The sequence below is a fragment of the Danio aesculapii genome, chromosome 21 (genome assembly GCF_903798145.1).
Source record: "Danio aesculapii chromosome 21, fDanAes4.1, whole genome shotgun sequence".
Classification (NCBI taxonomy): domain Eukaryota; kingdom Metazoa; phylum Chordata; class Actinopteri; order Cypriniformes; family Danionidae; genus Danio; species Danio aesculapii.
Genome location: NC_079455.1, coordinates 43,149,343 through 43,174,927, shown reverse-complemented (window position 1 = coordinate 43,174,927; position 25,585 = coordinate 43,149,343). Strand labels below are relative to the sequence as shown.

The following is a 25,585-nucleotide window of genomic DNA, read 5'->3' as shown; positions in this document are numbered from 1 at the left end:
TAGTTTTCACTGCTGAAAGTTCAAACACTGTAGAGAAAATCCATCGATGTACAGCTCCTCAAGTCCCGATCCAAGCAAGCCAGTGGTGGCAATTCCGAGGAAAAAAACTTTACCAATTGATGAAGTAAAGGGGGAAAAAATCCTAGAGAGAGACTAGGCTCTGTTGGCCACGACCATTATTCTTCTGGCCAAACGTCCTGCATGGAGCTGCAGTCTAGGCGTCGGAGGCTGGAGAAGCTGAACGTCCATCGAGGAGAAGCTGCAGGTGTAAGTAGGGCACTGGCGGGAGGTCAGGCTGTCTCACAGGATCAACGCGGAGACTCGTTTGTCACTGTGGTTTTTCAGGAATCAGTCTCATGACGACCACAGCATCAGCTCGGGATACGGCCCTGGTCCAGGATTATGGATACCTTGGGATCATCTCTTCACAGGTCTTGGATTGGAGCAGTGGTGCTGCTTAGTCTCTAGGGACCTCGGAATGAGTATCCCCAGGTGAAAATAGAGAATAAAGAAAATAATTAGCGTAGCTGCTGTTCATAGTGTCAAAAATGGAGTGTTATAAATGAAAATAGCAGTTATATAAACAAAAGGTAAAGCAAATGAGAGTTTCTAACATAATGTCTGGGGTATTAAAGAGGAGTGTGTGGTTTTATATATGAATTGTTTTATAAGAACTAATATTATCTCTAATAGTTTATTAGTATTATAGTTTATTAATAATATTATAGTTTATTTATTTACAGTAACTGTAAATTTAGTCTCAGAATAAAAAAAGTTTGGTTTGTTGGTTGAACACATCAAATTATGCTAAATCTGTTGTGCTCTGATGGAGTTTTCTGTCATAAACTCGGGAAGATTTGAGCTTTAAATAGGAAAATTAACAAACCTTTTTTTAATGAACAAAATGCTAATAGTCTAATCTGATTCAATTCATTATGCTAAGCTAAAAGTGACCCCGTCTGAGCAAGAAATTAGCTTAATGGATGCATAAATGGTTCAAGTCAACTGTTTAACTCAACTCCAAAGGCGGAGTGTTCTTTTAAAAGGTATAATAGCAATTTATTCTGTATATATACAATTTACTCTGTGTGTATATATATATATTATATATATATATATGTTCAGAGTAAACAAATGTCTGTTTATTCGTTAAAATGACTCAGGGTGTTTGTTTTGCTGTTGTAAACTTGTATAGATGAGCCATTTGTTTCAACTGGCAAATTGAATGCTATTGCTTCTGTTTTTTCAGTGCGTAAAGATGGACTCTTTCATTTAGACTTTTGCGTTTATCAAAGGCTTTCATCTCGACGTTTTGACGTGCTTAATTGTTTATTTTGTTTCTTAATTGTGTTTAGGCTGGTTTTCAATCAATAGCTGACTAGCAGAGCAGTGTTTCTGAAGTGTTGATTTTGTTTTTGTCTCTGTGTTTCCACTTCTGTCTTCATAAATTGTTTTTTTTAAATAAAATGCTAATGGTCTAATCTGATTCTATTCATTATGCTAAGCTAAGCTAAAAGTCTAAAAGTGACCCCGCCAGAACTAGAAATAAACAATAGATGCATAAATGGTTCAAGTCAACTTTTTAAGTCAAAACTCCAAAAGCGGAGTGTTCCTTTAATGGGTATAATAGCACAAAATACTTAGTGAATTGATTTATTTTGTATATATATATATATATATATATATATATATATATATATATATACATATACATATACATGTTCAGAGAAAACAAATATCTGTTTAATCGTTAAAATGATTAGCTGACAAACTGAATGCTATTGCTTTTGTACCATCAGTTTGTAAAGATGGACTCTTTTTTTAGACTTTAGCATTTATGAAAGGCTTTCATCCAGAAATGTTTTGCTGTGTTTAAGCGATCTAAAGTGTGTTTCTGTTCAAGCTGGTTTTCACTCACTCAGACAGTAGCAGAGCAGTGTTGATGTTGTTTTTGTCTCTGTGTGTTTCCACCTCTGTCTTCATAAAGTTTTTTTTTTTTTTTTTTACGAAATGCTAATGGTCTAATCTGATTCAATTCATTATGCTAAGCTAAGCTAAAAGTGACCCCACCTGAAGAAGAAATTAATAAAACATGGTTCAAGTCAACTGTTTAAGTCCTAAAAACTTGTCCAATTAATATTTTTTTGTTTTTTACAATATATATACTTGTTGCTAATGTATCATGGATTGTACAACTTGAAAAATAAGCGTGTTTCTGTTCAGGCCAGTATTCACTCTATCAATCACTAGCAGAGCAGTGTTTCTGAAGTGTTGATGTTGTTTTCGTCTCTGTGTGTTTCCGCTTCTGTGTTTGTAAAGTGTTTTTTTTTTTTTTTTTACAAGATGCTAATGGTCTAATCCGATTCAATTCATTATGCTAAGCTAAGCTAAAAGAGACCCCACCAGAAGAAGAAATTGTCCAAATGAATAAAAAATGGTTCAAGTCAACTATTTAACTCCAAGACACTTGTAAAAACAAAACAATATTAATTTGACAATATAAAAACTTGTTGCTATTGTATCATGGATTATACAACTTGAAAAATAAGTGTGTTTCTGTTCAGGCTAGTATTCACTCTATCAATTACTAGCGGAGCAGAGTTTCTGAAGTGTTGATGTTGTTTTTAGTCTCTGTGTCTACGTCTGTGTTCAGAAAGTGTTTTTTATTTATTTATTTATTTATTTTTTTACAAGATGCTAATGGTCTTATCCGATTCAATTCATTATGCTAAGCTAAGCTAAAAGAGACCCCACCAGAACAAGAAATCAGCTGAAATCAGTCACAAGCGGAGCAGTGTTTCTGAAGTGTTGATGTTGTTTTCATCTCTGTGCGTCTTCATAAACTGTTTTCTCCTCTTCTCTCCTCCATGAGATGTGTGTTTAACCTTCATCCGTCCGTGCGGTCAGACTTCATGATAACCCTCTGCTCATCTCTGTGTCTTTCTTCAGCCGGCGACTTTTATAATTGTCTGTGAAGGACGGATCTTCTCGTCTAGTCGAGCGTCGTGGAAGATTTACAGGTCAGAAATCTCTTCCGTTCTCCTCTCACTCTCTGTCTGCTCGTCCCTTCGGGGCTTTCCTCTCATTGGCTGAGCTGCATGCGATGACATCACTGCATGAAACTCCTCCCCCTGCTGCTGCCAGATGGACCGTCTAGCATTTTAAAGCTGCATGTTTCGTTTTTTTTTTCATTTCGATCCTTTTGTTGTGTTGGAAAATCTTAAGGGATTTTATCTCTTTATTTCCCTGCTTGGTTGATTTATTTTCCCTTACCTTTTTTGCAGTTTTTCCTGTTCTTCATTTGCAAAAGTCCACAAAAGTAGCTTCTTTAATTATATTTTCTTATGGGTTCATGTTTTTTCTTTCTCTTTTGTTTCAGAATTTGCACTTGAGCTTCATTTATCTCGATTGCGGTTAATTATTATAGTAACTACATTTCCTACAACTTATTAATTGTTCCCGAAGTAACCAACATTCTGTTAACAGCTGTGTTAATATGGTTTCATTATATAGTTAATAATAATTAGAATTTTTTTATATATTTAGATGAACATAAACATGAAGCAAAGGAACAATCAATAATAATAATAAAAGAAAACAAAACAAAAGAAAATATTTATAAATCAGCTGCCTCAGTCAGTAATGTATACAATTATTAAACCATAAAATGATGAACAGATCCACAATCCAGATCTTAAAAGTGGAGGGAAACTTTTGATTAACTGCAAATGGTCTATGAGAAGTCCCCATGTGGTTTATCGGAAGATATTCAATGTTTTAGGGTCTTTGTAACATCTTTGAGGAATGAAAATATTATATTATAATGTTTAGTGTTTTATATAACAACACTGCATAATGCCATTAAAACAGAAAATAATAATAACTACATTACTTAAAGGTGCAGTTAAATATTTGGACAGCCTATTCTCATGTTCAGATTGAACATTTTGATTGGATGAAGTTTTCTTGGACATACTACATTTTCTACAGAAGATTAAAGTATATAAACATGCAGATTTGCACTACTTAATTTAACGACTGCTGTCAGAGAACTTCACATCCTGAGAGCAGTAAGTTAAGGAGTTCAATCTGCTATCAGGATGTGTATCAGTCCGACAAGGGTTGTCAAAAGTATCGAGTTAATTTTTAAAAGAAGTTTCAAAAACGTCAATTTCTCACTATTATTTGAGCGAACACTGGAGCCTTGTTTAGTGGTGTTTAAAAACAAGCTCAACAGCACTCAAATATTAGCAGAAAATGGAGGTTTTTAAAACATCAGTACCCATTGGTACCTAACTTAATACTTTTGACAACCTTCAGTGTGACAGCATAATGCATGTAAGTAGGGCTGCACGGTACTGGAAAATATGAGATATGCGATACTGTAGTTGAGCATTAACATAATGATATTTCCTATGACATATAATTGCCCGTGAAAAAAAGGCTTTTTATTAGCTGTTTTTAAATTATTAATTCATTTGATGATATTAAAATAAACAGATAAAATGTATTTTTCTGATCTAATTCAGACAAAAATCTGTCAAGGTGTACATTTAGGGCTCTATTTTGATGATCCATTCGCAAAGTTTGAAGCGCAGGGCGCAAACACAATAAGGGTGTGTCAGAATCCACTTTTGCTATTTTAAGGACAGAAAAATCCACTTTGCGCCGTGGCGCATGGTCTAACAGGGTTGAGCTTATTTTCTTAATGAGTTATAGGTGTGTTTTGAGAATAAACCAATCAGAGTCTCATCTCCCATTCTTTTAAGAGCCAGTTGCGTCGCGCCATGGTGCATTTGCTATTTACATGACGGACTTTGTAAGTGGAAAAACTGAACACTTCACTAGAGAGAAAACAGTTAAACAGAGCATCTACAGCGTGAGAATGAGAGATGAGCCTCCTCATTATTTACTTTCACTTTCACTTTCGTGGATAGGGAAACGTGTTGTACGCACAGACATCCATTAGCCTCTACATAATTAATTTCGTTTAAGCACAAAGATTTGTTTCAAAACTATTTCTAAATTCAGTTCTAATCTCCAGCAAACGAATAAATGAACAATAATAAGGAAGTGTGGTCAAAAATCTGAGTTATATTCAAATACACATGCTGTGCCCCATATGGTCTAAAACCTGACAGGTGGACAAATCTAAGCTTGTTTTTAATAAAACAAATATAAATATGCAATATGCATATAATAAATATCACTGCTAATAATAATAACATTATACAAAAGCAAATTGTTATGAATAAACTGAAAAAGCCCCCCGAGATGAAGAAGGCATGAAAGTATGGTTTTTATATTTATATAGGCTAGAAAATAATAGTTATAATAATATTTGAATCCTTTAATTCTTTTTCATATGTAAAGATATTTGCGTATTGCTGTACATCCTGTCTGTATTAAGCAGTGTGTAAGTGAGGCGCATAACTAACGTGCTCTGCGCTGGACAATAGACCAGCTTTGATCCGGCTGTTGAACCGTCTATTTAAGTTTCTCAAAATAGTAACATGCCAGCAATGCACCTCTACAAACCTCCTTTTTTTTAGATCAGAACGCCTATGGGTGCACATATGAGCGCAAATGTATTTGCCATTTAAACAGCGTGGCTCAAAACGTCAAAACGACTCTTGCACCGAGCTGAAACTAGCAAACAACAATTGCGTTGCGCCTTGCACCGTGTGTATGATAGAGCCCTTAGTCTTTAAAGGTGCAGTAAGTAAGTTTGACACCCAGTGGTTGAACTAGGTATTGGACACCTGGTTCAAAACAAATGCAAGTGCAGGTTGCCAGATTGACGACAACAACATGAGTGTGCCTGACTGTCGAGCTTGAAGGCTAAATAAGGGCTGATTGAAACAGTGTTCTAAATAAAACCAACAGCACGCGATATGCAAGCCAACACAAATCAGTGATTCAGCATGTGCATGTAATAATGTTAAGGAGGTTTAATATGTATTAATTTGATAATAAACTTTACTATTTCGCTAGAGTGCAGTGAGTGCACTATTCTGTGCTACTGAATGGCTGTATTTAAGTTCCTGTTGTGTTTCATCTGGTACAAACAGCCAAATTGCTCATCACTGCAACTGCATGTTGTTGGCACTGCGTCTCATTTTGGAGTCTGCTACTGTCCCTCGGAGGTTGCATTTTGGTTACAGACGCACACTTTGAGAGCCTTCCTGACTAAATGAATCAAATACTCTGTTTTCCAACAAGGCAACTCGTAGTGCTGAAATGTAATTGGCTGGGTTAAAAAACCAAAACAAAGACAGACGTTCTGGCACGTAACGCACATTTTCAAAGCAGAATATCTGGCTTCTATCAGAATATCTGACTTCTGTCCAATTTATGCTTTGGAAGAGTCAAAACCTTTAAAACACTATGAATGAGTGAAACCTCGGCAGATATTCTGACTCTGATTGGCTGTTGTCATTTTCCCCTCTCGTCTCCACTCATGTTTATTTTAAGCTCCAGGTTCACCATTGGGCCATTTCAGCCAATAGGAAAGCAACATCTGCTGGGGAGGTGGGGCTAAAGATAGTAAGGCTCCATCTGATTGGTCAAATTTAGATTACCAATGCATAAAATAATTGTGATTTATCACACATGTTTGCGATACATATAATGCGTATACTTTAAGCGTCATTTGACAATATATTGTGCAGCCCAACATGTAACTGAGTTTGCAACTGGTTTCAGATTTGATTCAGTGGGCTTTATAGGGTTAATCTGCAAGTCTAAATTGTCTATAATGGTTCATTCTTGGCCGGAATTAGATGCATTGTGGGTAGCCAGAGGTCTGGAATGAAACGTATCAGTGTCTGGCTGTCAAAATGAGCATTTACTCTCATGTTTGCCAAGTCCCAGGCAAACACTGCGGAGGTGCTGGAGGATGCTGGGAGTTTTCACAAAAGAGCCCAGAAGGGTTTTTTGTCCATTCTGAACCTTAAATCTGAGCGTGAAATCAGGGCCGTGCTAAAGATGGTGCTGCGTTACAATACTGAGCATGCAGTGTGACAGTGAAGAGCGTCATGGGGTTTTACTCTTGTTTTAAAGACTCGTCAGGGCAGAAAAGGCAGTTTAATTAACAGGAAACAGACACACAATAAAAGCACAGTGTTTCTGTGTGACCTGTCGTCAGGGGGCTTCATTCACTCTCAGTCTGTGTCTCCCAGATTTGTCATTTTGACATTTTTAACATAGTTTGCGATGGTGTTTGAGTTCATTTGAAGTCTTCTGGGTCATTCTGATTCGTTAATAATGTTCTTTCACGTTTGTCACGTATATTGCAGTTTATAACACATTTTACACTCTTTTTGACTTGAATTGAACAGGCTTTTTATTTATTTAGGCTTTTATATTTATTATTAAAATAATATATTGTATGGTGGGCATGGGCGGTGGCTCAGTGGTTAGCATTGTGGCCTCAAAGCAAGAAGGTCGCTGGTTCGAGTCCTGGCTGGGCCAGTTGGCATTTCTGTGTGGAGTTTGCATGTTCTCCCCGTGTTGGCGTGGGTTTCCTCCGGGCGCTCCGGTTTCCCCCACAGTTCAAACACATGCTATAGGGGAATTGGTTAAACTAAATTGGCCGAAGTGTATGAGTGTGTATGGGTGTTTCCCAGTTCTGGGTTGCAGCCGGAAGGGCATCTGCTGTGTAAAACATATGCTGGAATAGTTGGTGGTTCATTCCGCACCTCTGATGAATAAAGGGACTAAGCCGAAGGAAAATGAATGAATGAATATTGTATGTTTATATTTATATATATATATATATATATATATATATATATATATATATATATATATATATATATATATATATATATATATATATACACATACATACATACATACATACATACATACATACACACACACGCACACACACACACATACACATACATACATACACATACATACATACATACACATACATACATACATACACATCTATATATGTATGTATGTATGTATGCGTATATATATATATTTATATATTTATATATATATATATATAGATATATAGATATATATATTTATAGATATATATATATATATAGATATAGATAGATATATATAGATATATATAGATATAGATATAGATATATAGATATAGATATATAGATGTGTGTGTGTGTATATATATATATATATATATGTATATATATATATATATATATATATATATATATATATATATTATACACTTTAAACACTTTAATACAAATATATTTTAAACTTAATTATTAATAATAATATAAAATACACATTTTATATTATCATCACTTAAGACAATGCAATAATAATAATAATAATAATGTAAAATAGTAAAAAAATGTAATATAATTAAACACTTTAATTCAAATATATTTTAAACTAAATTATTAATTATAATATAAAATACACATTTTGTATTATTGTATTATCATCACTTAAGACAATGCAATAATAATAATAATAATTATAAAAATAAATAAGAAGTATGCATAATATGTAAAATAGTGTAATAATAAAAACATCACTGATTAATTTAACAGTTGTTTTGCAATTCTAAAAGTATTTAATCCTCGTTGTGAATGTGGGACTCGCAGTACGTAAGTCTCATTGCCAGAAGTGAGAACAGTGAGAAAAGCCTTTTTCCAGAGATGTTGACAGAAATTGAATCTTTCTGCTAGTTTCTGTTTTGGTCTGTCTGCTTCACTGAAGTTCAACTGAAACTGTATGCAGACGTACAGGCCGTAATATAATCCACCCTAAACCTGATCGCTCACTGTGTGAGATTTATTTATATACAGGCACTATTCACAGAGAAACTGAAGATTCCTGGAGATGTGTACACACACACACACACACACACACACACACACACACACACACACACACACACACACACACACACAGTGATCATGATCCCCAAGACGGCTGCTGAAGCACACACTCGACCACACACACACTCACTGAAAACAATCCAATCATGTCAAGGTTAAATGCTGTCTCACACACACACACAGCACCTGTGTAAAGTCGTCACACTCCGGACTCCAGCCTCTGATCTGACCGCTTGTGAATATTTATAGCCTGTGAATTCCTCTGCTGATTCTCACTGTTCTCCATTTTACACACAGTGTTCCTCATGGCATTATATTTCCGCCACTCAACACCAGAAGCTGCCGAACAGTCATTTAGATCAGATACAGACGTCTGCATATTTAAGTCAGACTTGTCTCTCCCCCATGGCTTCATGGGATCTTCAAATATCAGCTTTTATTAAACATGATTGCAGTTCAAATCAAAATGAATTCTTTTTATGACTCCATTAGATTCCCTTATGGAATTGTATAGAACAGTCAAAATTCTTTGTATGATGTCATAGGAATTTAAAGGGATAGTTCACAAAAGAAGATATTTAGAAAAATGTTAGAAAGAATTGGCCTAGTAAAAAAAAAACTAATTCTATGGAATTCAATGGTAAATTCTGACCATATTATTATTAATTTTGGGGTGAATTATCCCTTTAACTGCTTTCTTAGTGCTTCAAATCTTTTTATGACTTCACAGGAGTTTAATGTTCCTCTTATTGATTTGTGGAACAGTCAAGATTCTTTTTATGAATTTACCATTGAATTTTCATAACTGTCTGGTTTAGCTCAGCTACTAAATACGATCTCCGAAGACCACGTCGAATAGTTCGGACTGCTGAGCGAATCACTGGTACAACCCTTCCTACTCCCCAAGAACTGTACTTATCCAGAGCGAGCAGAAGGGCTGCCAAAATCACTCTGGACCCCTCACACCCTGCACACTGCCTCTTTGAACTTTTACCTTCTGGTGGACGCTACAGAGCACTGCGCACCAGAACAGCCTGACACAGAAACAGTTTCTTCCCTCAGGCAATCCATCTGATGAACACTTGATGATAATAATTGTGGAACCAACATCACTACTTGCTATACACTTTTATACACATATACACTTATTTAACAACACACTTTACATGCCACTTTGCACATAACAGCTGCACATATAACGTTGTGTATAGTAATAAACACGTACATACACTTGTCAATCTGTATATTTGCATTCACTACTTACTTCTATTTCTTTTTTTTTTTTTTATATATATATTTATGATCTGTTTTTTGTCCTGTCTCTGTGATCCTGTTGCACTGTAGAAGCTCTGTCACCAAAACAAATTCCTCGTATGTGTGAACATACCTGGCAATAAAGCTCTTTCTGATTCTGATTCTGATTCATAGGAACTTAAAGGGACAGTTCTGATGATTTACGCATTATAAATCATCTTGTAAATGAACTTATAGAAAAATGTTAAATGGAAAAACGAATACTTTGGAAGTCAATGGTAAATTATGACAGTATTTACATTTTTTTGGATGAACTATCCCTTTAATTGAGCACTTATGACATCATAGCGGTTCAGACCTTCTGTGTATGATGAACTGATGATGATTTACGCTCTGTTTACTCTCCCTGGAGTGGTTTTTCTTCTGTTGAACACAGAAGAAGATATTTAGAATAATTTAGAAACCATCGACTTCCATAGTTTTTCCTACTATGGAAGTCAATGGTTACAGGTTTTTTAGCATTCTTCAAAATGTCCTCTTTTGTGTTCAACAGAAGCTACAAAGCCAAACAGGTTTGAAACATGGTAAAGAGTGAGTAAATGATGGCCGAATTTTTATTTTTGGGTGAACTATCCCTTTAATTTCATTATTATGACATCATTCATTCATTCATTCCTTTAGCTAAGTCTCTATTTCAGAGGTTGGCACAGCGGATGAACCTGGAATGAACCTCCAACTATTTCGGCATATGTTTTTACACAGCGGATGCTCTTCCAGCTGCAACCCAGTACTGGGAGACACCCATACACACTCATTCACACTCATACACTACAGCAATTCAGTTTCTTCAATTCCCCTATAGCGCATGTGTTTGGACTGTGGGGGAAACCGGAGCACATGGGGAGAACATGCAGACTCCACGCAGAAATTCCAACTGACCCTGCCGGGACTCAAAACAGCAAGCTTCTTACTGTGAGCCGACAGTGCTAACCACTGAGCCACCGTGCCGCCATAGGAATTCAAAAGCTTTTTAATGACATCACAGACACTTAAAGGTTGTTCTTGAGGACATCATATGAGCCTAAAGATTACATTTGGGCATAAATGTCATTAATATGAACTCGAAGGTTCGGTTATGATATTAATGGGAATGTCGTGTTGCATCAATGTAAAAGTTGTGTTGTACTTTGCATCTCAGCATCTTAAAAGGCTCTTTTTGAAAAGACTCTTATGTCATCAGTCTGTAAAAGCCTTTTAGAAGCTTTCTTTAGAAGAGTTTACAGACGCAGATGTTGAAAAAGCAGTTTTTCATTTGACTCTTTTGATGGGGCAGCAGAGGTGCTCATTACATTTTAAAGAGCACTGACTCGAGTGTGTGTGTGTGTGTGTGTGTGTGTGTGTTTATCCTCTTAAAATGCTCCTCACTTTCTTTGCATGTCATTTCTGCTCGTGTGGAGTGTGTGTGTGTGTGTGTGTGTGTGTGTGTGTGTTTTAAAAACCTCGGTAACTCTGCCTAAATATACGTTTTAACAGGCAGTGACCCTTAATCAGGCTTCAGTGTGGTCACGTCAGCGCTGCCCTGCTCTCTCCACACACACACACACGCACAGCTTTAATTATACGTGAAGCTGCTATTTTCTGTCCTTTGCACCGGGTCTCCATTACCTACAGTTTCTGTCCTGGAGTTATTTGAGTCATAAACGGAGCTGTGCTGCCGCTAGTTTTATTTAGACGCAGATTAACTAATGCTTTTTCCAGATTTTTGGGTACCTACAGCGCTAACAAAAAAGATGAATATGAATGTCAGTGCATTATAGCAGTTATAGTTTTTTGCTTTTTTTGTATTTGCAAGTGTTTCTTTCTTTCTTTCTTTCTTTCTTTCTTTCTTTCGTTCTTTCTTTTTTTCACTTTCTTCACATGTGGGCATTGATGCACGCTTCTGCTCTACAGCGCTGTGCTGTCATGAAAGATTGATCGTATCTGATGCCAAACCACAGACTTCATGTAGAGCACAGTATTTCTGTCTGGTTCTGTCGTGCAGCTTCTGCTTTATTTACCGGATGTCAATGTGCACCAGCTTTTCTGTGCTGCTTTAAAAAGATGCTGAGCATCTACATGTAATGTGCAATTGTCAATTTGCATAAACGCATCTACCCAATGCAAAATTACCATCAAATATACAGTGCATTCGGAAAGAATTCATAGTGATTCACTTCTCCCACAGTATGCCTTTTCCCAAGGTTTACACCTGTCTATATAAGGTTCCAGGGTTGACAGTGCATGTCAAAGCACAAACCAAGCATGAAGACAAAGGAATTGTCTGTAGACCTCCGAGACAGGATTGTCTTGAGGCACAAGGCTGGGGAAGGTTACAGAAACATTTCTGCTGCTCTGAAAGTTCCAATGAGCACAGCGGCCTCTATCATCCGTAAGTGGAAGATGTTTGAACCACCAGGACTCTTCCTAGAGCTGGCCGGCCATCTAAGCTGAGTGATCAGGGGAGAAGGGCCTTAGTCGGGGAGGTGATCAATAACCCGATGGTCACTCTGTCTGAGCTCCAGCGTTCTTCTGTGGAACGAGGAGAACTTTACAAAAGGACAACTATCTGTGCAGCAGTCCACCAGTCAGGCCTGTATGGTGGTGGAGTGGCCAGACGGAAGCCAGTCCTTCGTGAAGAGCACATAGCAGCCCTGGAATTTGCCAAAAAGCATCTGAAACCAAATCCCCTGGTCTGCTGAGACTAAAATTGAATTCCTTGGAGTGAATGCCAGGTGTTACGTTTGGAGAAAAGCAGGCAGCGCTCATCACCAGGCTAATACCATCCCTACAGTGAAGCATGGTGGTGGCAGGATCATGCTGTGGGGATGTTTTTCAGCAGCAGGAACTGGAAGACTAGTCAGAATAGAGGGAAAGACGAATGCAGCAATGTACAGAGACATCCTGAATGAAAACCTGCTTCAGAGTGCTCTTGACCTCAGACTGGGGCGACGGTTCATCTTCCAGCAGGACAATGACCCAAAGCACACCGCCAAAATATCAATGAAGTGGTTTAATCATAAAAACTCTGTGAATGTCCTTGAGTGGCCCAGCCAGAGCCCAGACATAAATCCTATTGAACATCTCTGTAGAGATCTGAAAATGGCTGTACACCGTCGCTTCCCATCCAATCTGATAGAGCTTGAGAGGTACTGTAAAGAGGAATGGGCAAAAATTCCCAAAGACAGGTGTGCCAAGCTTGTGGTAGCATATTCAGAAAGACTTGAGGCTGTAATCGCTGCCAAAGGTGCATCAACAAAGAATTGAGCAAAGGCTGAGAATACTCATGTACATCTGATTTTTCAAGTTTTTTATTTTTAATAAATTTGCAACAATTAAAAAAACTTTGTTCACATTGTCATTATGGGGGATTGTGTGTAGAATGTTGAGGAAATTAATTTAATCCAGTTTGGAATAAGGCTGTAACAAATAATGTGGAAAAAAGTGAAGCGCTATGAATACTTTCCGGATGCACCGTATATGTAAGTATATGGTTTCACTGCACAAAGGCCAGAGCTGAAAAGGGGCGTGGAGCAGCATCTCATTTGCATTTAAAGAGACACACAAACAACATTTTTACATCCCTTAAGAGATAAATAGACCCGTTAAAGATGAAAAACAAACATTGTGTGAGCTAAACTGTGGCTGTTGAGTGCAGGAAGTGTCCAACGTTACACACTTATTTTTGACAATTAAATAAGTGCATCGTCTGGGTATTTATAGTGTTTATACTACAAAATGTTGTAGAATAGTTCGCAAGTATGTGATTTGGGATGCACCTAAACTCTTAGAAAGAATAAACAGGAACCTAAAGACCACACACACACACACACACACACACACACACACACACACAGAGACCCTTGAAGCATGAGAGGGTGCATGAAAGCGAGGGATTGTGAGAGCTGTCAGTGGCGCAGTGGGAAAGCTGATTCTGGCAGAAAGCATTGTGGGTCGCAGAAAGTGGCATCGATCACTGGGTGCCAGGCCAGAGAGAGAGAGACACACACACAGTTGGCAGGTGCTGAATGTTTGAGAGCTGCCACATGGTTGTTGAGTTGGCAGGACGCCAGGGTTTTAAAGCCAGCCTGTGTGTGTGTGTGTGTGTGCGTGTGCGTGTGCGTGTGTGTGTATGCGTGCAGCAGAGGAGAAACAGGTGCTCCACATACTGCAGGGGGATTACTACAAGAAAAGTGCACTTGCATGAGTTTGAAATAGCACGATGCCAAACTAAACTCATGGAGAAACCATTATCACTCTGAAATGACTAGTGCATTTGATGTGCAAATACAAAGAATGGCAAGAAATTAAACATGAGTTTTTTAATACACTCAAAAATGACTTTTGCTGCTTGTTCAAACTACTTATTGAATATTTGTTGAAACAGCAGAATTCATGTGTTTTTTTGGGACAACTTAATTGTTTTTTGTTCAGTCTGCTTAAATTTGTAAAAACTTTTGTGGAACTCAGCATTTTTACAGTGTAATATATTAAATGTGTACAGTACATACCTGTCAACATTGGGATGTGAAAATAAGGGATATGCCCCCATAATAAGGGATACCCCCCCCCCCCTCCTTTAAAAATTCCCCAATTTACTAAATATGTTCATTTGGAGCTGTTTGATTGTAAGTTAACAGTTAAATGGTCAGTAATATGTTTTATTATTATTATTTACAAAAGAAAAAAAATTGTATTTAAATGGTAATTTCGATGACGGGGAGCTACAGCCGTGAAAACGTAAAGGTCTGGGTCAGAGAAAATGAAAACAACACTGACAGATTTAGTTTTAGAAACCACCTAAAGTTACAAATAATGCCACATCTGATTAGTGATCATGTAATGAATGTCAATCCAGCATTTACACTTCTCGATGAGTGGATAAAAGACTTCCTGTGTTTAAAGTCCACTATGAAAATGACACACGGGGCATCAGCTTCGACGCTTCCCATTCACTTTGAATGGGTGACATCAGGCGTTGCCGAACTGCATTGTGGATCCTTCGGCGCCACTTCAGAGGCATTGCTCGCTGCAGAAGTTGATACTTGCTCAACTTTTCAAGCGCCGACGGAGGCGTCAGCCAATCAGATCTCTGTATGCAAATACACTAGCTCAGACGGTGGCCTATTGCTGACTAATTTCATTAACTGACGCTGCTATGACGATCGCGTCAGCCCCAACTATATATATATATATATATATATATATATATATATATATATATATATATATATATATATATATATATATATATATATATACATATAACTAATATATATACAATATAATATATATACATATAACTAATATAACCAACTATATATATGTATATGTGTATATATATATATATATATATATATATATATGTATATGTATATATATATATATATATATATATATATATATATATATATATATATATGTATATGTATATATATATATATATATATATATATATATATATATATATATATATGTATATATATATATATGTATATATATATATATATATATATATATATATATATATATATATATATGTATATATATATATATATATATATGTATATATATATATATGTATATATATATATATATATATATATATATATATATATATATATATATATATATGTATATACATATATATGTATATATATATATATATATATATATATATATATATATATATACATATATATATATATATATATATATATATATATATATATATATATATATATATATATATGTGTGTATACATATGTGTATATATATATATATATATATATATATATATATATATATATATATATATATGTATATACATATGTATATATATGTACATATATGTATATACATATGTGTACATATATGTATATCCATATATATATATATATATATATATATATATATATATATATATAAAGTTTCACAGCCCTACATATTGCACTGATAGAAAAACCTCAGAAAAAAACCTCTAATAAATGACACAATTACTGATAAATTACAAGACAAGTTGCAAGTTTTGATAAACAAATAAACCACAGCAATCAAGAGCCCCTTTCACACGTACCTTTCTGGAAATTTACCGGCAGTTTTCCGGAAAGGTCTATATGTGTGAACAGGCCCTTTTTAAAAATACCGGTAAATTCATTCTGGCAATTTTCCGGAAAGAGAAGTTTATTTGCCGGAATGTTGCCGGAATGCTGCGCTGAGTGAACGCAGAAGGAAAATTGCCAGAAAGAGCGTGCATTCATGTTTAGAACGTGAAAGGGGCCAGTGTTTTATTTACAACCTCATTAAAAAGCCTTAAATGGATAAAGATATATAAATATATAGAGCAACATATATTTATTGTCAAAAATGTTTAATTTATTTTACAAAAAAGCTGTTTGTGAAATTATAGTCTTGATTCTTAATGTTCATATTCTCATTGTGATTCCTCATTGTAAAAGGTGTGGCAGTAATTCAGCTGTTTCATATATAATGAATGCTGCATAATCTGCATAATGTTAGGTCATGCATACATTATTGTGGATATAGTAATCAGGTCTGGCATGTGAATGGAGTGCCGTGTGGGTGTGTGTGTGTGTGAGTGAGAGAGAAAGGCCTGTCATGCTCACACACACACACACTCTCTCTCTCTCTCTCTCTCTCTCTCTCTCTCTCTCTCTCTCTCTCTCTCTCTCTCTCTCTCTCTCAGGCTTTGTTGATTGTTTACTGTGTGTAATTCTGTCCTCACACACACAACAGGCTCTTTGTGTCCATCTGACCTCCTCCAGACTTTCCCTACACAAGGGGCACTTGCGTTTGTGTGTGTGTGTGTGTTAATGTCTTTGTGTGCTTGTTTTTGTGCATGTTTGTATGCGTGTGCACATATTTGTGTGTTTGTGTGTGTGTGATTGCATGTGTGTTTGCATGTGCATATTTGTGTGTGTGTGTGTGTGTGTGTATGTTTGTTTGTTTGTGCGTGTGTGCATGCTTTGTGTGTTTGTGTGCCTGTGTGTTTGTTGCATGTGTTTTTGTTCGTGAGTGAGTGTGTGTGTGTGTGTGTGTGTGTGTGTGTGTGTGTGTTTTTTTTGTATGCATTTGTGATTGCATGTGTGTGTTTGCGTTTACATGTGTATGTTTGTGAATTTGGGTATGTGAGGGGGTTTGTTTGTGTGTGTGCGATTTTTGTGTGTGTGTGTGAGTGCGCGTGTGCGTGCGATTTCATGTGCATGTTTGCGCGTTTGTTTTTGTATATGTTTGTGTGTGTACACATGTGCATTTGTGTGTCTGTGTGGGGATTTGTTTGTGTTTGTGTCTGCTGTGTGTGTTTGTCCCTGTGTGATTGCATGTGTGTGTGCACATTTGTGTGTTTGTTGCATTTGTTTTCGTATATGTGTGTGTACACATGTGTTTGTGAGTTTTAGGTGTCCGGGTAGGGTTTGTTTGTGTGCACGTATATATCTGTCCATGTGTGTGCGCTTGTGTGTTAGTGTGTGCACGTGTTTTTGTGTGTGTGTTGGAATGCCCTGAAGCAGTAAAACTCATCTGCTTGCGTGTTTGTAATCGATGTGTGTTATATTTGTGTGTTGATTTCCACTGGTGTTGATGTGTTGATGTCCTGAAGGCTCAGTCTCAGTCATCAGGCTTCATTATTCTCCTTTTCATTATTTTGAAAGTGTTTATTATTCTGCAGCCATTCCCAGTGATATTAAAGCACCGCCCCCTGTCGTTTTAAAGCATATCACAACGGTGAACGCGGCAAGTATAAAGGCCTTGTCTGTTTCGCGAGGTGCGTGCGCAGTCAGCGGAGGTGCGCGATACGGTGCCAGGCGAAAGTATAAATCCAGCTTCACCCCTTTATTTATCAGGGGTCGCCACAGCAGAATAAATCGCCAACTTATCCAGCATGTGTTTTACGCTGCCCTTCCAGCTGCAACTATAGGATGCGTCCGAAACCGCATACACTGAAAAAAAATATTCAAAGATGATTCCTTGGATTTACTCAATTTTTTTACGTTGGTTGTAAACAATTTATTTGGGCTGAATTTAAACAAACAAATTAAGTTGAACATTATTAAATTTAATTTGTTTGTTTAAATTCAACACAAATAAATTGTTTGCAACAGTTCTGCATGCAACACTTTTGTCAGTGTACTTCCATACTATACAGTACGCTAAAATCAGTATGCGAGCCGAGTAGTATTCGAATTCGTAAATCAGTATGCGAGAAGTACCCGAATGACTTACTACTTCCGGCGAGATTCTGAAGTGCGCATCCCATGCATGCTGCACTATCCCATGATGCCCTTCAAATGAATTCATGAATGGGAGTGAAATGACGCAACTGACAACAGGTAGGTCACATGACCATGACAAAATGGCGGATGTTGTATGTCCGAATTCCATTCATACTTCTTACATTCATGCTGTATAGAACGCACTTTTCTAATGGCAGAGTAGTACGTTTAAATTCAAATGCAGTACCTACTGAGTAGTAAGAGGTTTCGGATGTAGCCATAGACTGTAAAAGATATGGACCTAGTATCCGTGACATCACCCATAGGCAGTGGCGGATTTAGGCATGGGTAATATGGGCGATTGCCCAGGGCGACATCTTGCTCGGGGGCGGCACGGGGAGACAGTGACAGGGAGAAATAAAACGAGCCCCACTAAAGGCTTTGAGATACCATTTACTTGATGCAGGTATATTGATTCAGAGTGTTAATCCCAGAATAAAGACGTTAGGGACCATTAATATTTAGCATGTTTTGCATGCGCAAGTTTGTTACTCTCTATGTGCAACCGAAACAACGCTAAGCAGGGCTATGAAGCAGAAAGGAGGGATAATGAGTTAGGTAAGACTTTCTCGGCCATGAGTCGGGTCAAAGACAACAGATAATTCCTTAACATATGCACTCTTGTATTCTATAGAATTGTCATTAATATTCATGCAAAAGATTTCTTAAGTGATCTTTGCATATCACTTCAGTTGTGTCTCTTTACGTTGTTTTCCAGTTACATTTAGGATTGATTTCTGTTATTTATTTAGAATAATAATTGTATATTAATAAAAATATTGGGTGGTATATTGGCCAGTACTGGGTTGTGGCTGGAAGGGCATCCATATGGGGTGGTTCGCCCAGGGTGCCATATAAACTAAAACCGCCACTGCCCATAGGTTTCTGAAGAGGGCAAATGAAGATACGAAGAGGCGTGGCCAACCGTCGCCATTTTGTTCATGTGTCATCGCGCAGACCGGGGGTTACCAAAAAAGGGCGAAGAGGCGGAGCGTGAGCAGAGCTACGGACGCCTGCTAGCATTTTGCTTATACTGACTTTTCTTTGGGGGTAAAAGCTTAATACTTCATTTCCTGCTACTCATTTGTGTTCTGACTACTTGTGGTTGGTTGTATACTATAGCAATAAAAGTGTTTAGGCTTTTAAAAACACTGTTGTAACACATTGAGCCACTAAGCATTGTTCTTATGACGTTTTTCTACAGGAGGAAAATGCAAAATACTTCCAAATACAGTTTAAGTCAGAATTATTAGCCCCCTTGAATTGTTTTTCTTTTTTTTATATTTCCTAAATGATGTTTAACAGAGCAAGAAAATTTTCACAGTATATCTGATAATATTTTTTCTTCTGGAGAAAGTCTTATTTGTTTTACTTTTGCTAGAATAAAAGCAGTTTTTAATTTTTTATGAACCATTAAGGGTCAATATTATTAACCCCTTTAAGCTTATTTTTTTCGACTGTCTACAGAACAAACCGTCATTATACAATAACTTGCCTAATTACCTTAACCTGCCTAGTTAACCTAATTAACCTAGTGACGCCTTTTAAATGTCACTTAAAGCTGTATAGAAGTGTCTTGAAGAATATCTAGTCAAATATTATTTACTGTCATCATGGCAAAGATAAAATAAATCAGTTATTATAGATGAGTTATTAAAACTATTATGTTTAGAAATGTGTTGAAAAAATCGTCTCTCCGTTAAACAGAAATTGGGGGAAAAAATAAACAGGGGGGCTAATAATTCAGACTTCAACTGGACTTCAGATATAGTGTGTGTTAGTAAATTCAAGGCTATTTATGAAATCCAGGCATAACACTGTATGACAACGCTTCAGATGACTGTTGTAGAGCCTACAGCTAATCAATTATCAGATTCTGAAGGGCATTACAGGTCTGAAGAACATAATAAATGATCTTAAATAAAACAAATACATTATAGATTTGGTATACAAGTATATAATATATAATTACAGCATGCCATATCATCTGATAATTGTAGGAAATAATTCCAAAAGGAAACAGACTGTGTAAAGCCACATAAAACGCCACATAAATACGATGTATAAGCCGAGTTCAGCAGCTAATCAGCCGGAATCAACTGAGGTGAAGTGACGGCGACCAGTGAGACCTAGCTGTCACTCAAGTGGCCACGCCCTTAATTATGCAAACTTAATATAACCTAATATAAAGTAAACGGATGAGTTTTAAAAAAAAAATTCACCCCCCTCACAGTTGTCATGAAGGGTAATATTAGCTATATGAACCAACATAGTTCTTTGTACCAGGCTGTAAACACCTTTTTTTCTGCTGTAAAGTTGGCCATTTTAACAGTGGGCTCAATAAAAATCTGCTCTATATGGAGCCAGGACTAGTGGAAATTCAATGAATTGCAGTTTCAGTTACTTCCGTATTAGCTTCATAAGGGAGAGTGGGGTGTTGCCGCTTGGCTGCAACCCAGCACTGGGATTCTCCCATACACACACACTCATACAGCCAATTTGGTTTCTTCAATTCCCCTATAGCGCATGTGTTTGGACTGTGGGGGAAACCGGAGCACCCAGAGGAAACCCACGCCAACACAGGGAGAACATGCAAACTCCACAGAATTGCCAAGTGGGACAGGACTCTAACCAGCGACCTTCTTGCTGTGAGGCGACAGTGCTAACCACTGAGCCACCATGTCGCCCAGACATGGGCAGATGTGTGTGAAGTAAAGTCAGTGTTTGTGTGTTTGCTGGAGGCCGTTCAGTATTTCCTGTGATGTTCACTTCAGTTTCCTGTATATTATTGAATTCCTCCTCTCGTTTGTTTTCTTTTCTCCTTCACTCCTCTGAACAATAAAGTGAAAATCATTTTTCTGTGTCTGAACACCTGTAAGGATCATCCACTCGTGAAGCCGCAGCTTGGAGGAAATTTACAAGCGTTATGTGGATTTATTGGATTGAACTTTACACGTCACTATAATACACTCTTCAGATGCTGGGGTTTATTAACCCAACGTTGCCAGGGCTGCGTAATACTGGGGAAATATTCAATATTGTTGTTGAGTTTTGCAATTATTTTTTAATAATTTGCAATATTTTTTTATGATATAACTAACTTGCAAAGTGCTATTTAATGAGCAAATTTAAAAGTGCCGTATGTAAGTTTGACACCCAGTGGTTGAACTAGGTATTACATTCCTGGATCAAAACCAACGCAAGCGCAGGTTGCCAGATTGAGGAGCCAGTCTGACTTAAGTAAATTAAAGCAACAGCACACGGTAGGGGGAATATTTTCCATATTAAAAGGAGTTTTCGTTCCAGCCAACACCTCGAATTAATATATTAGAAACGGCTTCTATTACTCGCAGGTGAACAACAGGACAAACTGTGATCACCTCAGGTACACCTCATGTGCTTTATTCAGTGTTAAATACTAATAATGCGAGTTTGAATGACATTTTACATGACATTTATTGCCATACTACTGAAAGCAGCAGCAGATAGTTCACCTCAGATCTGGAAAATAAAATAAACCCTTTGAAATTGAACTTTAGAACTGTGACTGCAAGCCAACACATATCAGTAAGTCAGCATCTACATTTAATAAAGTTGAAGAGGTTTAATATGTATTAATTAGATTATAAACCTCGGAGTGCAGTGAGTGTACTATTCTGTGCTTCTGAATGGCTGTATTTACATTTCTGTCAAGTTTCTTCTGGTGCAAACAGCCAAATTGTTTCTCGCTACAAATCATAATATTTATATTATTTGCTAATTAATAACCACCTCATGTGGAACTCTGAATCTGCATCTCATTTCAAAGTCTGCTACTGTCCACCAGAGGTTGCATTTCGGTCATGGGTGCATGCTTTGAGAGCCTTTCTGAATGAATGAATGGAATAGGCAGTTTTGAAGGCAACCCAGGGTGCTGAAATATAATTGCCTAAACTATATATATGTATGTATGTATGTATGTATGTATGTATGTATATGTGTGTGTGTGTGTGTGTGTATATATGTGTGTGTATACATACATGCATACATACACAAGAGAGACTTCCCTCTGCCCAGACACTTCCTCCAGCTCCTCCAGGGGGATGGTGAGGCGTTCACAGGCCAGCTGAGAGACATAGTCCCTCTAGAGTGTCCTGGGTCTTCCCCGAGGCCTCCTCCCGGGGGGACATCCCTAGAACACCTCCCCTAGGTAGGTAGATGCTCAGGAGGCATCCGAAACAGATGTCCGAGCCACCTTAGCTCACTTCTCTCGATGTGGAGAAGCAGCGGCTCTACTTCGAGTTCCTCCCGGGTGACAGAGCTCCTCACCCTGTCTATAAGGGTGCCACCCTGTGAAGGAAACTCATTTCAGCCCTCTTGTATCCGAGATCTTGTCCTTTTGGTCATGACCCAAATCTCATGATCATAGGTGAGAGTAGGAACGTAGATTGACCAGCAAATCGAGAGCTTTGCCTTTCGGCTCAGCTCTGTCTTTACCACAACGAACCAGTACATCGACCGCATTACTGCTGCCGCTGCACCGATCCACCTATCAATCTCAGGTTCCATCCTTCCCTCACTCATCAACAAAACCCCAAGATACTTGAATTCCTCCACCTGGGGTAAGGACTTTGGAGATGGTAAACCACCTTTTTCGGATGGAGCACCATGGTCTTAGACTCAATTATATTTATACTTAATTATTTTAATTTTATTGAATTTTAGTAGCTATTTTCTTTTATAAATGAAGGCAGGGAGGTGAAGTTGTTTTAAGACAGAAGGAATGTGATGTATTGTTGTGAGGTGTTGCAGGAAGAGGCGAGACACGAGAGATCTACCCACTTTTAGTTCAGAGATGTTTATTAAATAAAGCTAAACAAAACAGGAAATGAGGCTTGGCAGGAAGCGGAACTCAGAGAAACATCTAAAAAATAAAAGACACAGACTGAAACAAAGAGCCTTACATAGACTGACAACAGGAGGGCGTGAAACAATGAAAAAAATACAAAGAGAAGACGGACAGACGTGGATCAGTTTAACAAGACACCAAAACGTGACGCACAACAAGTGGAAGATTTACATTCATTTTATTTTAGGAAAAAAGTCTTGCCTGGACACTCAGAAATAAATCTGTCACTGGGGCGGTAACTTTTCAAAAGGTACATTTTTGTTCCTAACAGGTCCTTAAAGGTAATAAGATATCATTAAGATATTAATACCGAACAGATCTTAATACCTAAAGAGCAAATGTGTACCTCACTGTAACTTAAAAGTACAAAAGTAAACCTTAAAGGTACAAAAGTGGACCCTAAAGGTACTAATGTCCACCAATATGGTACAAAAGTGTGCCTTTTGAAAAGGTACCACCCCAGTGACAGATTGTGCACCTTTATTTCTGAGAGTGTAACGCCCCATTACACAGGGCGTCAGCGTCAACGCTTCCCATTCACTTTGAATGGGTGACGTCAAGTGTTGCCGAACTGAATTGTGGGTCTGTCTGCGCTGCTTCAGTGGCGTTGCTCGCTCCAGTAGTTGAGAATTTCTCAACTTTTCAAGCGCCGACGGAATCGTCAGCCAATCAGATCGCTTTATGCAAATACCCCAGCTCAGATAGTAGATGATTGCTGACTAATTTCTTTTGACTTGACACTGCTATGAAGATCGAGTCAGCCCCAACTTCAGAAACACTCCTCGACGCTGAAGCCCCGTGTGAATCAGGCGTACGATTTTAATCCACAACAGAAATTCTTTTCTTTTTACTTTAGTTTTATCCTTTCTTTTTTTCTGTCTTTTTTTCTTTTCTTTTTCCTGCTCCCATTTCTGGTTCCTTTTCATTTTCCCTTTTTTCTTTTTTTTCCATTTCTTTTTCTTTTCTTGTCTTTGTTGAATTTTACCTTTTCTTTTTTATTTATAGTTTTCTTTTTCTTTTCTTTTTTCCCTTTTTCTATTTTTTTATCTTTTCTTTTCCTGTTCTTGTCTTCGTTTACCTTGTTCCTTTCTTTTTTCCTGTTCTTGTCTTCGTTTACCTTGTTCCTTTCTTTTTTCCTGTTCTTGTCTTCGTTTACCTTGTTCCTTTCTTTTTTCCTGTTCTTGTCTTCGTTTACCTTGTTCCTTTCTTTTTTCCTGTTCTTGTCTTCGTTTACCTTTTTCCTTTCTTTTTTCCTGTTCTCTTTTCCTTTTCTTGTCTTCGTTTACATTTTTCCTTTCTTTTTTCCTGTTTTCTTTTCCTTTTCTTGTCTTTGTTTACCTTTTTCCTATTCTTTTCTGTTGTTTTCTTTTTTCTTTTCTTGTCCCGTCTTTCTTTTTCCTTTTAATTTTTCCTGTTCTCTTTTTGTTTTTTGTCTTTTTTTTACCCTTTTTCCCTTTCTTTTTTGATTTTCTTTTCTTTTTTATTGTCTTTCTTTTTCCTGTTCCCTTTATTTTAGTTTTCTTTTGCGTTTTCTTCTCCTTAACTTGTCTTTTACCTTTTCCTTTGCCCTTTCTTTTTCATTTTCTTTTCTTTTTCCTTTTATTAATTTGTCCTATTCCTTTCATTTTTCTTTCTTTTTCATTTTCCATTTTCTTTTCTTTCTCTTTTCTACTTTTTATTATAATATTTTCCATATTTCATTAAACTATTAGTAAGTAGTTACTAACAGGGGTGTCAAACTCAGCTCCTGGAGGGCCGCAGCTCTGCACAGTTTAGTTCAACCCAACTCCAACTCACCTAACTGCAGGTTTCAACCAAGCCTCAATTAGTTTGATCAGGTGTGTTTAATAAGGGATGGAACTAAACTAAACTGCAGAGCTGCGACCCTCCAATAACTGAGTTTGACCCCTGTGGTTTACAGAGACACACCCTCTAGCCCAGGGGTGCCCTGGAGGGCCAGTGTCCTGCAGAGTTTAGTACTAACCCCAATCAGACTAGGTTAGCTAATAGCTCTTCATCATCAGGTGTGTGTTTCAGACCTGAGGGATGATTGTGGTGTTGTGAGCTCATCGTTGCTCTACATTACAGCTCTTACTTTCACACACACACACATATCAGGTTAGGGAATTTCTGAAAATCAGTATCAGTCCCCGTGACGTCACACACCATTGAGCTTTACTGATTCTCAGCGCTGGTTTGTAAACTCTTGAGTTCAGTGCAATAAAGATGTTGCTTTGACCTATATTTAGCATGTGTTAAAGTAACCGGCCGCTGCTGATAGA

At 37.2% G+C, this 25,585-nt stretch overlaps 1 protein-coding gene across 4 annotated transcripts in view; it reads left to right on the top strand.

Annotated features, from left to right (window-relative positions):
- Positions 1-25,585, top strand: part of sema4d (sema domain, immunoglobulin domain (Ig), transmembrane domain (TM) and short cytoplasmic domain, (semaphorin) 4D) — a 133,856-nt gene that overhangs the window by 67,862 nt on the left and 40,409 nt on the right. The window contains exon 3 of one of the 4 annotated variants that reach the window (XM_056446027.1): positions 2,950-3,020. The exons of the other annotated variants lie outside the window; for them this stretch is intronic. The gene's annotated coding sequence lies outside the window, so the exon portion shown is untranslated. The remainder of the gene's footprint in view (positions 1-2,949; positions 3,021-25,585) is intronic. 4 annotated transcript variants of the gene reach the window in all.